The sequence below is a fragment of the Pleurodeles waltl genome, chromosome 6 (genome assembly GCF_031143425.1).
Source record: "Pleurodeles waltl isolate 20211129_DDA chromosome 6, aPleWal1.hap1.20221129, whole genome shotgun sequence".
Taxonomy (NCBI): Eukaryota; Metazoa; Chordata; class Amphibia; order Caudata; family Salamandridae; genus Pleurodeles; species Pleurodeles waltl.
The window spans coordinates 9,933,192-9,950,771 of record NC_090445.1 but is presented as its reverse complement, the minus strand read 5'-3'; the positions used below and the strand labels follow the sequence as shown (position 1 = coordinate 9,950,771).

Genomic DNA, 17,580 nt, shown 5'->3' with positions numbered 1-17,580 from the left:
GGTAGCCATAAGAGTATATGGTCTGGGAGTCTGTCAAACACGAACTCCACAGCACCATAATGGCTACACTGAAAACTGGGAAGTTTGGTATCAAACTTCTCAGCACAATAAATGCACACTGATGCCAGTGTACATTTTATTGTAAAATACACCCCAGAGGGCACCTTAGAGGTGCCCCCTGAAACTTAACCGACTATCTGTGTAGGCTGACTAGTTTTAGCAGCCTGCCACAAACCGAGACATGTTGCTGGCCCCATGGGGAGAGTGCCTTTGTCACTCTGAGGCCAGTAACAAAGCCTGCACTGGGTGGAGATGCTAACACCTCTCCCAGGCAGGAATTGTCACACCTGGCGGTGAGCCTCAAAGGCTCACCTCCTTTGTGCCAACCCAGCAGGACACTCCAGCTAGTGGAGTTGCCCGCCCCCTCCGGCCAGGCCCCACTTTTGGCGGCAAGGCCGGAGAAAATAATGAGAATAACAAGGAGGAGTCTCTGGCCAGTCAGGACAGCCCCTAAGGTGTCCTGAGCTGAGGTGACTCTAACTTTTAGAAATCCTCCATCTTGCAGATGGAGGATTCCCCCAATAGGGTTAGGATTGTGACCCCCTCCCCTTGGGAGGAGGCACAAAGAGGGTGTACCCACCCTCAGGGCTAGTAGCCATTGGCTACTAACCCCCCAGACCTAAACACGCCCTTAAATTTAGTATTTAAGGGCTACCCTGAACCCTAGAAAATTAGATTCCTGCAACTACAAGAAGAAGGACTGCCTAGCTGAAAACCCCTGCAGCGGAAGACCAGAAGACGACAACTGCCTTGGCTCCAGAAACTCACCGGCCTGTCTCCTGCCTTCCAAAGATCCTGCTCCAGCGACGCCTTCCAAAGGGACCAGCGACCTCGACATCCTCTGAGGACTGCCCCTGCTTCGAAAAGACAAGAAACTCCCGAGGACAGCGGACCTGCTCCAAGAAAAGCTGCAACTTTGTTTCCAGCAGCTCCAAAGAACCCTGCAAGCTCCCCGCAAGAAGCGTGAGACTTGCAACACTGCACCCGGCGACCCCGACTCGGCTGGTGGCGATCCAACACCTCAGGAGGGACCCCAGGACTACTCTGATACTGTGAGTACCAAAACCTGTCCCCCCTGAGCCCCCACAGCGCCGCCTGCAGAGGGAATCCCGAGGCTTCCCCTGACCGCGACTCTTTGAACCTAAAGTCCCGACGCCTGGGAGAGACCCTGCACCCGCAGCCCCCAGGACCTGAAGGACCGGACTTTCACTGGAGGAGTGACCCCCAGGAGTCCCTCTCCCTCGCCCAAGTGGAGGTTTCCCCGAGGAATCCCCCCCTTGCCTGCCTGCAGCGCTGAAGAGATCCCGAGATCTCTCATAGACTAACATTGAAAACCCGACGCTTGTTTCTACACTGCACCCGGCCGCCCCCGCGCCGCTGAGGGTGAAGTTTCTGTGTGGGCTTGTGTCCCCCCCGGTGCCCTACAAAACCCCCCTGGTCTGCCCTCCGAAGACGCGGGTACTTACCTGCAAGCAGACCGGAACCGGGGCACCCCCTTCTCTCCATTCTAGCCTATGTGTTTTGGGCACCACTTTGAACTCTGCACCTGACCGGCCCTGAGCTGCTGGTGTGGTGACTTTGGGGTTGCTCGGAACCCCCAACGGTGGGCTACCTTGGACCAAGAACTGAACCCTGTAAGCGTCTTACTTACCGGGTAAAACTAATCAAAACTTACCTCCCCTAGGAACTGTGAAAATTGCACTAAGTGTCCACTTTTAAAACAGCTATTTGTCAATAACTTGAAAAGTATACATGCAATTTTGATGATTTGAAGTTCCTAAAGTACTTACCTGCAATACCTTTCGAATGAGCTATTACATGTAGAATTTGAACCTGTGGTTCTTAAAATAAACTAAGAAAAGATATTTTTTCTATATAAAAACCTATTGGCTGGATTTGTCTCTGAGTGTGTGTACCTCATTTATTGTCTATGTGTATGTACAACAAATGCTTAACACTACTCCTTGGATAAGCCTACTGCTCGACCACACTACCACAAAATAGAGCATTAGTATTATCTATTTTTACCACTATTTTACCTCTAAGGGGAACCCTTGGACTCTGTGCATGCTATTCCTTAATTTGAAATAGCACATACAGAGCCAACTTCCTACATTGGTGGATCAGCGGTGGGGTACAAGACTTTGCATTTGCTGGACTACTCAGCCAATACCTGATCACACGACAAATTCCAAAATTGTCATTAGAAATTGATTTTTGCAATTTGAAAAGTTTTCTAAATTCTTAAAAGACCTGCTAGGGCCTTGTGTTAGATCCTGTTTAGCATTTCTTTTAGAGTTTAAAAGTTTGTAAAAGTTTGAATTAGATTCTAGAACCAGTTTTAGTTTCTTAAAAAGTATTCCAACTTTTAGAAGCATAATGTCTAGCACAGATGTGAATGTGGTGGAACTCGACACCACACCTTACCTCCATCTACAGATGAGAGAGCTAAGGTCACTCTGTAAACTAAAGAAAATAGCAATGGGCCCCAAACCTACCAAAGTACAGCTCCAGGAGCTTTTGGCAGAGTTTGAAAAGGCCAACCCCTCTGAGGATGGCAACTCAGAGGATGAAGATAGTGACTTGGAGGGAAATTCCCCCCCTCCAGTCCTACTTAGGGAGAGCAGGGCTTCTCAAGCCCTGACTCCACAAATAATAGTCAGAGATGCTGGTTCCCTCACAGGAGGGACCAACAACTCTGAAATCACTGAGGATAACTCCAGTGAAGAGGACATCCAGTTAGCCAGGATGGCCAAAAGATTGGCTTTGGAAAGACAGATCCTAGCCATAGAGAGGGAAAGACAAGAGATGGGCCTAGGACCCATCAATGGTGGCAGCAACATAAATAGGGTCAGAGATTCTCCTGACATGTTGAAAATCCCCAAAGGGATTGTAACTAAATATGAAGATGGTGATGACATCACCAAATGGTTCACAGCTTTTGAGAGGGCTTGTGTAACCAGAAAAGTGAACAGATCTCACTGGGGTGCTCTCCTTTGGGAAATGTTCACAGGAAAGTGTAGGGATAGACTCCTCACACTCTCTGGACAAGATGCAGAATCTTATGACCTCATGAAGGGTACCCTGATTGAGGGCTTTGGATTCTCCACTGAGGAGTACAGGATTAGGTTCAGGGGGGCTCAAAAATCCTCGAGCCAGACCTGGGTTGACTTTGTTGACTACTCAGTGAAAACACTAGATGGTTGGATTCAAGGCAGTGGTGTAAGTAATTATGATGGGCTGTACAATTTATTTGTGAAAGAACACCTGTTAAGTAATTGTTTCAATGATAAACTGCATCAGCATCTGGTAGACCTAGGACCAATTTCTCCCCAAGAATTGGGAAAGAAGGCGGACCATTGGGTCAAGACAAGGGTGTCCAAGACTTCAACAGGGGGTGACCAAAAGAAAGGGGTCACAAAGACTCCCCAGCAGAAGGGTGATGAGACAACCAAAACTAAAAATAGTAAAGAGTCTTCTACAGGCCCCCAAAAACCTGCACAGGAGGGTGGGCCCAGAGCCTCTTCACAAAACAATGGGTACAAGGGTAAAAACTTTGATCCCAAAAAGGCCTGGTGTCATAGCTGTAAACAGCATGGACACCAAACTGGAGACAAGGCCTGTCCCAAGAAAGGTTCCACTCCAAACTCCCATCCAGGTAACACTGGTATGGCTAGTCTCCAAGTGGGATCAACAGTGTGCCCAGAGCAAATCAGGGTCCACACTGAAGCTACTCTAGTTTCTGAGGGTGGAGTGGATTTAGCCACACTAGCTGTCTGGCCGCCTAACATGCAAAAATACAGACAGCAACTCTTAATTAATGGGACTAGAATAGAGGGCCTGAGGGATACAGGTGCCAGTGTCACCATGGTGACAGAGAAACTGGTTTCCCCTGGCCAATACCTGACTGGAAAAACTTACACAGTCACCAACGCTGACAATCAGAGAAAAGTACATCCCATGGCAATGGTTACTTTAGAATGGGGAGGGGTCAATGGCCTGAAACAGGTGGTGGTCTCCTCAAATATCCCAGTGGACTGTCTGCTTGGAAATGACCTGGAGTCCTCAGCATGGGCTGAGGTAGAACTAAAAACCCATGCAGCAATGCTGGGTATCCCTGAACTGGTGTGTGTGAAAACAAGAGCACAATGCAAGGCACAGGGTGAAAAAGTAGAGCTGGAGTCTGGAAAAATGGCCCAGCCTACCAAGAGAACAGGAAAGTCAGTTGGGAAACCAACTGCAACACAGCAAAAGAAAGGGAACCTCTCTTCTCAGGAAGAAGTTCTGCCCTCTGAGGGAACTGAGCCTTTGGAGCTTGAACCTTACCAGGTTGAGCTCTTAGGCCCAGGGGGACCCTCCAGGGAGGAGCTGTGTAAGGGACAAGAAACCTGTCCCTCTCTTGAAGGCCTTAGGCAGCAAGCTGCTGAGGAGTCCAAAGGCAAGAAAAATGGAACGCATAGGGTCTATTGGGAAGATGGACTCCTGTACACTGAGGCCAGAGACCCCAAACCTGGTGCCACTAGGAGAGTGGTAGTGCCTCAGCTGTTCAGAGAGTTCATCCTAACATTGGCCCATGACATTCCCCTTGCTGGACATTTGGGACAAACCAAGACGTGGGAGAGGTTAGTCAACCACTTCTACTGGCCCAATATGTCCAACATGGTTAAGGAGTTTTGCCTCTCCTGCCCCACCTGTCAAGCCAGTGGTAAGACAGGTGGGCATCCAAAGGCCCCCCTCATTCCACTTCCAGTGGTGGGGGTTCCCTTTGAAAGAGTGGGTGTGGACATAGTTGGTCCACTGGAACCTCCCACAGCCTCAGGAAATATGTATATCCTGGTAGTAGTGGATCATGCTACCAGGTATCCTGAAGCTATTCCCCTTAGGTCGACTACTGCCCCTGCAGTAGCCAAGGCCCTCATTGGTATCTTTACCAGAGTGGGTTTCCCTAAGGAGGTGGTGTCTGACAGAGGTACCAACTTCATGTCAGCATACCTAAAGCACATGTGGAATGAGTGTGGAGTGACTTATAAATTCACTACACCTTACCATCCACAAACTAATGGCTTAGTTGAGAGATTCAACAAGACATTAAAAGGCATGATCATGGGGCTCCCAGAAAAACTCAAAAGGAGATGGGATGTCCTCCTGCCATGTCTGCTTTTCGCTTACAGGGAGGTACCACAGAAGGGAGTAGGGTTCTCACCCTTTGAACTTCTGTTTGGTCATCCTGTAAGGGGACCACTTGCCCTTGTTAAAGAAGGCTGGGAGAGACCTCTCCATGAGCCTAAACAGGACATAGTGGACTATGTACTTGGCCTTCGCTCTAGAATGGCAGAGTACATGGAAAAGGCAACCAAAAACCTTGAGGCCAGCCAACAGCTCCAGAAGTTTTGGTATGACCAAAAGGCTGCACTGGTTGAGTTCCAACCAGGGCAGAAAGTCTGGGTTCTGGAGCCTGTGGCTCCCAGGGCACTCCAGGACAAATGGAGTGGCCCTTACCCAGTACTAGAGAGGAAGAGTCAGGTCACCTACTTGGTGGACCTGGGCACAAGCAGGAGCCCCAAAAGGGTGATCCATGTAAACCGCCTTAAGCTCTTCCACGACAGGGCTGATGTCAATCTGTTGATGGTAACAGATGAGGATCAGGAGGCAGAGAGTGAACCTCTCCCTGATCTTCTGTCATCAGACCCAAAAGATGGTACAGTAGATGGAGTGATCTACTCAGACACCCTCTCTGGCCAACAACAAGCTGATTGTAGGAGAGTCCTACAACAGTTTCCTGAACTCTTCTCCTTAACCCCTGGTCAGACACACCTGTGTACCCATGATGTGGACACAGGAGACAGCATGCCTGTCAAGAACAAAATCTTTAGACAGTCTGACCATGTTAAGGAAAGCATCAAGGTGGAAGTCCACAAGATGCTGGAATTGGGAGTCATTGAGCGCTCTGACAGCCCCTGGGCTAGCCCAGTGGTCTTAGTCCCCAAACCTCACACCACAGATGGAAAGAAAGAGATGAGGTTTTGTGTGGACTACAGAGGGCTCAATTCTGTCACCAAGACAGATGCTCATCCAATTCCAAGAGCTGATGAGCTCATTGATAAATTAGGTGCTGCCAAATTCCTAAGTACCTTTGACTTGACAGCAGGGTACTGGCAAATAAAAATGGCACCTGGAGCAAAAGAAAAGACAGCATTCTCCACACCTGATGGGCATTATCAGTTTACTGTTATGCCCTTTGGTTTAAAGAATGCCCCTGCCACCTTCCAAAGGTTGGTGAATCAAGTCCTTGCTGGCTTGGAGTCCTTTAGCACAGCTTATCTTGATGATATTGCTGTCTTTAGCTCCACCTGGCAGGATCACCTGGTCCACCTGAGGAAGGTTTTGAAGGCTCTGCAATCTGCAGGCCTCTCTATCAAGGCATCCAAATGCCAGATAGGGCAGGGAATGAAAATGTCACTTACCCAGTGTACATCTGTTCGTGGCATCAGTCGCAGTAGATTCGCATGTTCTGCAATAGCTCGCCATCTGGTGTTGGGCCGGAGTGTTACAAGTTGTTTTTCTTCGAAGAAGTCTTTCGAGTCACGGGACCGAGTGACTCCTCCTTTTGTCTCCATTGCGCATGGGCGTCGACTCCATCTTCGATTGTTTTTCCCCGCAGAGGGTGAGGTAGGAGTTGAATTGTAGTAATAGTGCCCATGCAATGGAGTGACTAAGTATGCACTTATTTAAGGTTGAGATGATACATATATAAATAATTGAAGGTAACTTCCAAACTGCTACAGGCTCCCGGGGAGGCGGGTGGGCACATGCGAATCTACTGCGACTGATGCCACGAACAGATGTACACTGGGTAAGTGACATTTTCAGTTCGATGGCATCTGTCGCTGTAGATACGCATGTTCTGCAATAGACTAGTAAGCAGTTATTTCCCCAAAAGCGGTGGATCAGCCTGTAGGAGTGGAAGTAGTCTGAAATAATGTCCTTAATACAGCTTGACCTACTGTGGCTTGTTGTGCGGATAACACGTCTACACAGTAATGCTTGGTGAATGTGTGAGGCGTAGACCATGTGGCTGCCTTACATATTTCTTGCATTGGGATGTTTCCTAGAAAGGCCATGGTAGCACCTTTCTTTCTGGTTGAGTGTGCCCTTGGTGTAATGGGCAGCTGTCGTTTAGCTTTAAGGTAGCAGATTTGGATGCATTTAACTATCCATCTGGCTATACCTTGTTTTGAAATTGGGTTTCCTGCATGAGGTTTTTGAAATGCAATAAAGAGTTGTTTAGTCTTTCTGATGTTCTTTGTTCTGTCAATGTAATACATTAATGCTCTTTTGACATCTAATGTATGTAGTGCCCTTTCAGCTACGGTATCTGGCTGTGGAAAGAACACCGGAAGTTCCACTGTTTGATTTAGATGGAACGGTGAAATAACCTTTGGCAAAAATTTAGGATTGGTCCTTAGGACGACTTTATTTTTGTGTAGTTGTATAAAAGGTTCCTGTATAGTAAACGCCTGAATCTCGCTTACTCTTCTCAGGGAAGTAATGGCGATGAGAAATGCCACCTTCCAGGTTAGGAACTGTATGTCGCAGGAGTGCATGGGTTCAAAAGGTGGACCCATAAGTCTAGTTAGGACAACATTTAGGTTCCATGAAGGAACAGGTAGTGTTCTTGGTGGTATAATTCTCCTAAGGCCCTCCATGAATGCTTTAATGACTGGTATTTTATATAGGGAAGTTGAATAGGTAGTCTGCAGGTATGCAGATATTGCTGCAAGGTGAATCTTAATGGAAGAGAAAGCTAGGTTAGATTTTTGTAAGTGAAGCAAGTAACCCACTACATGTTCTGGAGTTGTGTGTAATGGTTGTATTTGATTAATATGGCAGTAGCAAACAAACCTCTTCCATTTACTTGCATAGCAGTGCCTGGTGGATGGCCTTCTTGCTTGTTTTATGACTTCCATACATTCTTGGGTAAGTTGTAAGTGCCCGAATTCTAGGATTTCAGGAGCCAGATTGCTAGATTCAGCGATGCTGGATCTGGGTGTCTGATCTTTTGGTTGTGCTGTGTCAACAGATCTGGCCTGTTGGGCAATTTGATGCAGGGTACCACTGATAGGTCTAGCAGCGTTGTGTACCAGGGTTGCCTTGCCCAAGTTGGTGCTATCAATATGAGTTTGAGTTTGCTTTGACTGAGTTTGTTTACCAGGTAAGGAAGGAGAGGGAGAGGAGGAAAAGCGTAAGCAAATATCCCTGACCAGTTCATCCATAGGGCATTGCCTTGGGATTGTTTGTGTGGGTATCTGGATGCGAAGTTTTGGCATTTTGCGTTCTCCCTTGTCGCAAACAAGTCTATCTGAGGTGTTCCCCAGAGTTTGAAATAAGTGTTCAGTATTTGGGGGTGAATTTCCCATTCGTGGACCTGTTGGTGATCTCGAGAGAGATTGTCTGCGAGTTGATTTTGTATCCCTGGTATAAACTGTGCAATTAGGCGAATTTGGTTGTGAATTGCCCAATGCCAAATTTTTTGTGCTAACAGGCTTAACTGCGTGGAGTGCGTCCCTCCCTGCTTGTTTAGATAATACATTGTTGTCATGTTGTCTGTTTTGACGAGAATGTATTTGTGAACTATTATTGGTTGGAAAGCTTTTAGTGCTTGAAAAACTGCAAGAAGTTCTAGGTGATTGATATGCAGTTTTGTTTGATGTACGTTCCATTGTCCTTGTATGCTGTGTTGATCGAGGTGTGCTCCCCACCCTGTCATGGAAGCATCTGTTGTTATTACGTATTGTGGCACTGGGTCTTGGAAAGGCCGCCCCTTGTTTAAATTTATGTTGTTCCACCACAGAAGCGAGAGGTAAGTTTGGCGGTCTATTAACACCAGATCTAGAAGGTGACCCTGTGCTTGAGACCACTGTGATGCTAGGCATTGTTGTAAGGGCCTCATGTGCAGTCTTGCGTTTGGGACAATGGCTATGCATGATGACATCATGCCTAGGAGTTGTAATACCATCTTTGCTTGTATCTTTTGTGTTGGATACATGCGTTGTATGATGGTGTTGAAATTTTGAATTCTTTGTGGACTTGGAGTGGCTACTCCTTTTGATGTGTCTATTATGGCTCCCAGGTATTGTTGTACCTTGCGTGGCAGAATTTTGGATTTTGTGAAATTGACGGTGAACCCTAGTTTGAAGAGGGTTTGTATGATATGATTCGTGTGATTTGAGCACTCTATTAACGAATGGGCCTTGATTAGCCAGTCGTCTAGATATGGGAACACATGTATTTGCTGTCTTCTGATGTGTGCAGCGACTACCGCTAGACATTTGGTAAAGACTCTTGGTGCGGTTGTTAATCCGAAAGGCAGTACCTTGAATTGGTAATGTATTCCTTTGAATACAAACCTTAGGTATTTCCTGTGCGATGGGTGTATTGGTATATGGAAATAAGCATCCTTGAGGTCTAAAGTTGCCATGTAGTCGTGCAGCTTTAGCAATGGCAATACTTCTTGTAGTGTGACCATGTGGAAGTGGTCTGATTTGATGAAAGTGTTGACTACTCTGAGGTCTAGGATTGGTCTCAGTGTTTTGTCCTTCTTTGGTATCAGAAAGTACAGTGAGTAAACTCCTGTGTTTATTTGTGTGTTTGGCACTAATTCGATTGCATTCTTTTGCAATAGTGCCTGCACTTCTATCTCTAGGAGATTGGAATGGTGTGTTGTTAAATTTTGTGCTTTTGGTGGTATGTTTGGAGGGAACTGTAGAAATTCTATGCAGTAACCATGTTGGATAATTGCTAGAACCCAAGTGTCTGTAGTGATTTTCTCCCATGCTCTGTAATAATGACCTATTCGTCCCCCCACTGGTGTTGTGTGGAGGGGGTGAGTGACATGTGAGTCACTGTTTAGTAGTAGGGGTTTTGGGGCTTTGGAATCTTCCTCTATTTCTAGGGAATTGCCCTCCTCTATATTGTCCCCGAAAACCTCCTCTATACTGTCCTTGGTAACTGGACGGTGTGGCTTGTGAGGTGCTGGCTTGTGTGCTTTGACCCCGAAACCCCCCTCGAAAGGGCGTTTTACGGAATGAGCTGTAATTCCCTCTGCTCTGCGGGGAGTAGAGTGCGCCCATGGCTTTGGCAGTGTCCGTATCTTTTTTGAGTTTCTCAATTGCTGTGTCCACTTCTGGACCGAACAGTTCTTTTTCATTAAAAGGCATATTGAGAACTGCTTGTTGAATCTCTGGTTTAAATCCAGACGTTCGGAGCCATGCATGCCTTCTGATAGTTATAGATGTATTAATTGTCCGTGCAGCTGTATCTGCAGCGTCCATGGAGGAGCGGATCTGGTTGTTGGAGATGGCCTGTCCCTCCTCAACCAATTGTTTTGCCCTATTTTGGAAGTCTTTGGGCAGATGTTCAATGAGATGTTGCATCTCGTCCCAGTGGGCTCTGTCATAGCGCGCAAGTAGTGCCTGGGAGTTCGCGATGCGCCACTGGTTTGCAGCTTGTGCTGCGACTCTCTTACCAGCTGCATCAAACTTGCGGCTTTCTTTATCTGGGGGTGGTGCATCTCCAGATGTGTGAGAGTTGGCCCTTTTTCTAGCTGCTCCTACAACAACAGAGTCTGGTGGCAGCTGTGTTGTGATGAAAGCCGGGTCCGTAGGAGGCGGCTTATACTTTTTTTCCACCCTTGGTGTGATTGCCCTACTTTTGACCGGGTCCTTAAATATGTCTTTTGCGTGCCGGAGCATACCAGGGAGCATAGGCAGGCTTTGGTAGGAGCTGTGGGTGGAGGAGAGTGTGTTGAACAAGAAATCATCCTCGACCTGTTCTGAGTGGAGGCTTACGTTGTGAAATTGTGCTGCTCTAGCCACCACCTGAGAGTACGCGGTGCTGTCTTCTGGTGGAGATGGTTTTGTAGGGTATGCCTCTGGGCTGTTATCTGACACTGGGGCGTCGTATAGGTCCCATGCGTCCTGGTCTTGGTCACCCTGGCTCATGGTGGTGTGAGCTGGGGAGTGTGATGGCGTTTGTGCTGGTGAAACGTTAATCACGGGCGGAGGAGAGGGTGGTGGTGTAACTCTTTTCACCACTTTTGGTTGTGGTGCTTGTTCCGTCTGGAACTCCAACCTTCTCTTTCTCCTAATGGGGGGAAGGGTGCTTATTTTCCCTGTCCCCTGCTGAATGAAGATACGCTTTTGCGTATGGTCCGCATCAGTTGCTTGTAGCTCTTCCTCAAACCTATGCTTCTGCATTTGGGAGGTTAGCGAGTGCTCTTCTGTATAAGAGCCTGAAGCTGGGTCGCTTGCAGTTTGTTTCGGCATCGAAACTTTGTCTGCGTGTTTTTTCGGCTCCGAGGTGACTTTTTTCCTTTTCGGGGCCGAAACCTCTCGGCGTCGATCTGTTTCGGTGCCGCTGTCTCGGCGTCGAGCCGTGTCCACACCGGCATCTCGGTGTCGAGGCTTGTCTCCAGCACTTTCTCGGTCCCGAGAAGGCTGCGTGCCGGTGTCTCGACCGGAGTCGGACGATCTCGGCACCGTTTGGGCCTTTTTCGGTGCCAACGGTCGGTCACCGATTTTATGGGTTGAGCCATGGCCTGGTGGCAGTGGCGTCCCCTGGGCCTTGTAAATGTTTCTTTGTGTGGTTTTCGACGTCTTACTCACGGTTTGTGTATCGTCGAATCCTTCGGAGTCTGAGTCTTGGATCGAGAAGGTACCTTCCTCTTCCTGTTCCTCGAACTCCCGTCGGGCTGTCGGTGCGGACGCCATTTGAAGTCTTCTGGCTCGACGGTCTCGGAGTGTTTTTCGGGACCGGAACGCACGACAGGCCTCGCAGGTGTCTTCGCTGTGCTCAGGTGACAGGCACAGGTTGCAGACCAAGTGTTGGTCTGTGTAGGGGTATTTATTGTGGCATTTGGGGCAGAAACGGAACGGGGTCCGTTCCATCGGCGTTCCTCAGCACGCGGTCGGGCCGACCAGGCCCCGACGGAGGATCGAAAAACTACCCCGAAGGGCACCGGAGCTCTTCGATCTTCGATGCGGTGTTGAATGTAAGTACGCCGATCCCGAACGCAACAATACCGACGAAAATCTTCCGAAATTAACTATTTTTTTCTGTTCCGAAACTCGGAGCGACAGGAACACGTCCGAACCCGATGGCGGAAAAAAAACAATCGAAGATGGAGTCGACGCCCATGCGCAATGGAGACAAAAGGAGGAGTCACTCGGTCCCGTGACTCGAAAGACTTCTTCGAAGAAAAACAACTTGTAACACTCCGGCCCAACACCAGATGGCGAGCTATTGCAGAACATGCGTATCTACAGCGACAGATGCCATCGAACCTGTGGTTTACTTGGGACACCTTGTAGGTGGAGGCCAAGTTCAGCCACTCCAACCCAAGATCCAGACCATTCTGGACTGGGTAGCTCCAAAAACCCAGACTCAAGTCAGGGCATTCCTTGGCTTGACTGGGTATTACAGGAGGTTTGTGAAGGGATATGGATCCATTGTGACAGCCCTCACTGAACTCACCTCCAAGAAAATGCCCAAGAAAGTGAACTGGACTGTGGACTGCCAACAGGCCTTTGACACCCTGAAACAAGCAATGTGCTCAGCACCAGTTCTCAAAGCTCCAGATTATTCTAAGCAGTTCATTGTGCAGACTGATGCCTCTGAACATGGGATAGGGGCAGTTTTGTCCCAAACAAATGATGATGGCCTTGACCAGCCTGTTGCTTTCATTAGCAGGAGGTTACTCCCCAGGGAGCAGCGTTGGAGTGCCATTGAGAGGGAGGCCTTTGCTGTGGTTTGGTCCCTGAAGAAGCTGAGACCATACCTCTTTGGGACTCACTTCCTAGTTCAAACTGACCACAGACCTCTCAAATGGCTGATGCAAATGAAAGGTGAAAATCCTAAACTGTTGAGGTGGTCCATCTCCCTACAGGGAATGGACTTTATAGTGGAACACAGACCTGGGACTGCCCATGCCAATGCAGATGGCCTTTCCAGGTTCTTCCACTTAGAAAATGAAGACTCTCTTGGGAAAGGTTAGTCTCATCCTCTTTCGTTTGGGGGGGGGTTGTGTAAGGAAATGCCTCCTTGGCATGGTTGCCCCCTGACTTTTTGCCTTTGCTGATGCTATGTTTACAATTGAAAGTGTGCTGAGGCCTGCTAACCAGGCCCCAGCACCAGTGTTCTTTCCCTAACCTGTACTTTTGTATCCACAATTGGCAGACCCTGGCATCCAGATAAGTCCCTTGTAACTGGTACTTCTAGTACCAAGGGCCCTGATGCCAAGGAAGGTCTCTAAGGGCTGCAGCATGTCTTATGCCACCCTGGAGACCTCTCACTCAGCACAGACACACTGCTTACCAGCTTGTGTGTGCTAGTGAGGACAAAACGAGTAAGTCGACATGGCACTCCCCTCAGGGTGCCATGCCAGCCTCTCACTGCCTATGCAGTATAGGTAAGACACCCCTCTAGCAGGCCTTACAGCCCTAAGGCAGGGTGCACTATACCATAGGTGAGGGTACCAATGCATGAGCATGGTACCCCTACAGTGTCTAAACAAAACCTTAGACATTGTAAGTGCAGGGTAGCCATAAGAGTATATGGTCTGGGAGTCTGTCAAACACGAACTCCACAGCACCATAATGGCTACACTGAAAACTGGGAAGTTTGGTATCAAACTTCTCAGCACAATAAATGCACACTGATGCCAGTGTACATTTTATTGTAAAATACACCCCAGAGGGCACCTTAGAGGTGCCCCCTGAAACTTAACCGACTATCTGTGTAGGCTGACTAGTTTTAGCAGCCTGCCACAAACCGAGACATGTTGCTGGCCCCATGGGGAGAGTGCCTTTGTCACTCTGAGGCCAGTAACAAAGCCTGCACTGGGTGGAGATGCTAACACCTCTCCCAGGCAGGAATTGTCACACCTGGCGGTGAGCCTCAAAGGCTCACCTCCTTTGTGCCAACCCAGCAGGACACTCCAGCTAGTGGAGTTGCCCGCCCCCTCCGGCCAGGCCCCACTTTTGGCGGCAAGGCCGGAGAAAATAATGAGAATAACAAGGAGGAGTCTCTGGCCAGTCAGGACAGCCCCTAAGGTGTCCTGAGCTGAGGTGACTCTAACTTTTAGAAATCCTCCATCTTGCAGATGGAGGATTCCCCCAATAGGGTTAGGATTGTGACCCCCTCCCCTTGGGAGGAGGCACAAAGAGGGTGTACCCACCCTCAGGGCTAGTAGCCATTGGCTACTAACCCCCCAGACCTAAACACGCCCTTAAATTTAGTATTTAAGGGCTACCCTGAACCCTAGAAAATTAGATTCCTGCAACTACAAGAAGAAGGACTGCCTAGCTGAAAACCCCTGCAGCGGAAGACCAGAAGACGACAACTGCCTTGGCTCCAGAAACTCACCGGCCTGTCTCCTGCCTTCCAAAGATCCTGCTCCAGCGACGCCTTCCAAAGGGACCAGCGACCTCGACATCCTCTGAGGACTGCCCCTGCTTCGAAAAGACAAGAAACTCCCGAGGACAGCGGACCTGCTCCAAGAAAAGCTGCAACTTTGTTTCCAGCAGCTCCAAAGAACCCTGCAAGCTCCCCGCAAGAAGCGTGAGACTTGCAACACTGCACCCGGCGACCCCGACTCGGCTGGTGGCGATCCAACACCTCAGGAGGGACCCCAGGACTACTCTGATACTGTGAGTACCAAAACCTGTCCCCCCTGAGCCCCCACAGCGCCGCCTGCAGAGGGAATCCCGAGGCTTCCCCTGACCGCGACTCTTTGAACCTAAAGTCCCGACACCTGGGAGAGACCCTGCACCCGCAGCCCCCAGGACCTGAAGGACCGGACTTTCACTGGAGGAGTGACCCCCAGGAGTCCCTCTCCCTCGCCCAAGTGGAGGTTTCCCCGAGGAATCCCCCCCTTGCCTGCCTGCAGCGCTGAAGAGATCCCGAGATCTCTCATAGACTAACATTGAAAACCCGACGCTTGTTTCTACACTGCACCCGGCCGCCCCCGCGCCGCTGAGGGTGAAGTTTCTGTGTGGGCTTGTGTCCCCCCCGGTGCCCTACAAAACCCCCCTGGTCTGCCCTCCGAAGACGCGGGTACTTACCTGCAAGCAGACCGGAACCGGGGCACCCCCTTCTCTCCATTCTAGCCTATGTGTTTTGGGCACCACTTTGAACTCTGCACCTGACCGGCCCTGAGCTGCTGGTGTGGTGACTTTGGGGTTGCTCGGAACCCCCAACGGTGGGCTACCTTGGACCAAGAACTGAACCCTGTAAGCGTCTTACTTACCGGGTAAAACTAATCAAAACTTACCTCCCCTAGGAACTGTGAAAATTGCACTAAGTGTCCACTTTTAAAACAGCTATTTGTCAATAACTTGAAAAGTATACATGCAATTTTGATGATTTGAAGTTCCTAAAGTACTTACCTGCAATACCTTTCGAATGAGCTATTACATGTAGAATTTGAACCTGTGGTTCTTAAAATAAACTAAGAAAAGATATTTTTTCTATATAAAAACCTATTGGCTGGATTTGTCTCTGAGTGTGTGTACCTCATTTATTGTCTATGTGTATGTACAACAAATGCTTAACACTACTCCTTGGATAAGCCTACTGCTCGACCACACTACCACAAAATAGAGCATTAGTATTATCTATTTTTACCACTATTTTACCTCTAAGGGGAACCCTTGGACTCTGTGCATGCTATTCCTTACTTTGAAATAGCACATACAGAGCCAACTTCCTACACTGAGGCACTGAGAGAAACCAGTCTTATTCCGAGAGAGGACTATTGCACCAACAGATGCAATGGAAACAAAGCCCCACAAACAGAACAGCCAGCTGAGACACGCCCATCACAAACAAGAGTCCTAACAAAAACTGAAGCTCTCAGTGACCTGCAAAGAAACAAAAGGCCACGTACTACAATGTACACAAACGTCTCTCACCTGAAGGATTATTAGACTTAAGTAAACACTATCAGCAGGTAGAACCTGCCACAGAACCACGCTCAACACTGGATATGGTTTGGACATCAATGGAACAAAAGAAAACAGAAAAGCTGAAGTGCTGTGAGAAAGTAGCCTCTTTCTAGCCTTGTTACCCCCACTTTTGGCCTGTTTGTGAGTGTATGTCAGGGTGTTTTCACTGTCTCACTGGGATCCTGCTAGCCAGGGCCCAGTGCTCATAGTGAAAACCCTATGTTTTCAGTATGTTTGTTATGTGTCACTGGGACCCTGCTAGTCAGGACCCCAGTGCTCATAAGGTTGTGGCCTATATGTGTGTGTTCCCTGTGTAGTGCCTAACTGTCTCACTGAGGCTCTGCTAATCAGAACCTCAGTGGTTATGCTCTCTCATTTCTTTCCAAATTGTCACTAACAGGCTAGTGACCATTTTTACCAATTTACATTGGCTTACTGGAACACCCTTATAATTCCCTAGTATATGGTACTGAGGTACCCAGGGTATTGGGGTTCCAGGAGATCCCTATGGGCTGCAGCATTTCTTTTGCCATCCATAGGGAGCTCTGACAATTCTTACACAGGCCTGCCACTGCAGCCTGAGTGAAATAACGTCCACGTTATTTCACAGCCATTTTACACTGCACTTAAGTAACTTATAAGTCACCTATATGTCTAACCTTTACCTGGTAAAGGTTAGGTGCAAAGTTACTTAGTGTGAGGGCACCCTGGCACTAGCCAAGGTGCCCCCACATTGTTCAGAGCCATTTCCCTGAACTTTGTGAGTGCGGGGACACCATTACACGCGTGCACTACATATAGGTCACTACCTATATGTAGCTTCACAATGGTAACTCCGAATATGGCCATGTAACATGTCTATGATCATGGAATTGCCCCCTCTATGCCATCCTGGCATAGTTGGCACAATCCCATGATCCCAGTGGTCTGTAGCACAGACCCTGGTACTGCCAAACTGCCCTTCCTGGGGTTTCACTGCAGCTGCTGCTGCTGCCAACCCCTCAGACAGGCATTTGCCCTCCTGGGGTCCAGCCAGGCCTGGCCCAGGATGGCAGAACAAAGAACTTCTTCTGAGAGAGGGTGTTACACCCTCTCCCTTTGGAAAATGGTGTGAAGGCAGGGGAGGAGTAGCCTCCCCCAGCCTCTGGAAATGCTTTGTTGGGCACAGATGTGCCCAATTCTGCATAAGCCAGTCTACCCTTAGCCCTGCTCTGGCGCAAAACTGGACAAAGGAAAGGGGAGTGACCACTCCCCTGACCTGCACCTCCCCTGGGAGGTGTCCAGAGCTCCTCCAGTGTGCTCCAGACCTCTGCCATCTTGGAAACAGAGGTGCTGCTGGCACACTGGACTGCTCTGAGTGGCCAGTGCCACCAGGTGACGTCAGAGACTCCTTCTGATAGGCTCCTTCAGGTGTTAGTAGCCTATCCTCTCTCCTAGGTAGCCAAACCCTCTTTTCTGGCTATTTAGGGTCTCTGTCTCTGGGGAAACTTGAGATAACGAATGCAAGAGCTCATCCGAG

The 17,580-nt window shown here is 48.8% G+C and overlaps 1 protein-coding gene across 2 annotated transcripts in view; it reads right to left on the bottom strand.

Annotated features, from left to right (window-relative positions):
• GLE1 (GLE1 RNA export mediator) overlaps positions 1-17,580 on the bottom strand; it is a 195,621-nt gene that overhangs the window by 120,883 nt on the left and 57,158 nt on the right. The gene's annotated exons all lie outside the window — the stretch shown is intronic.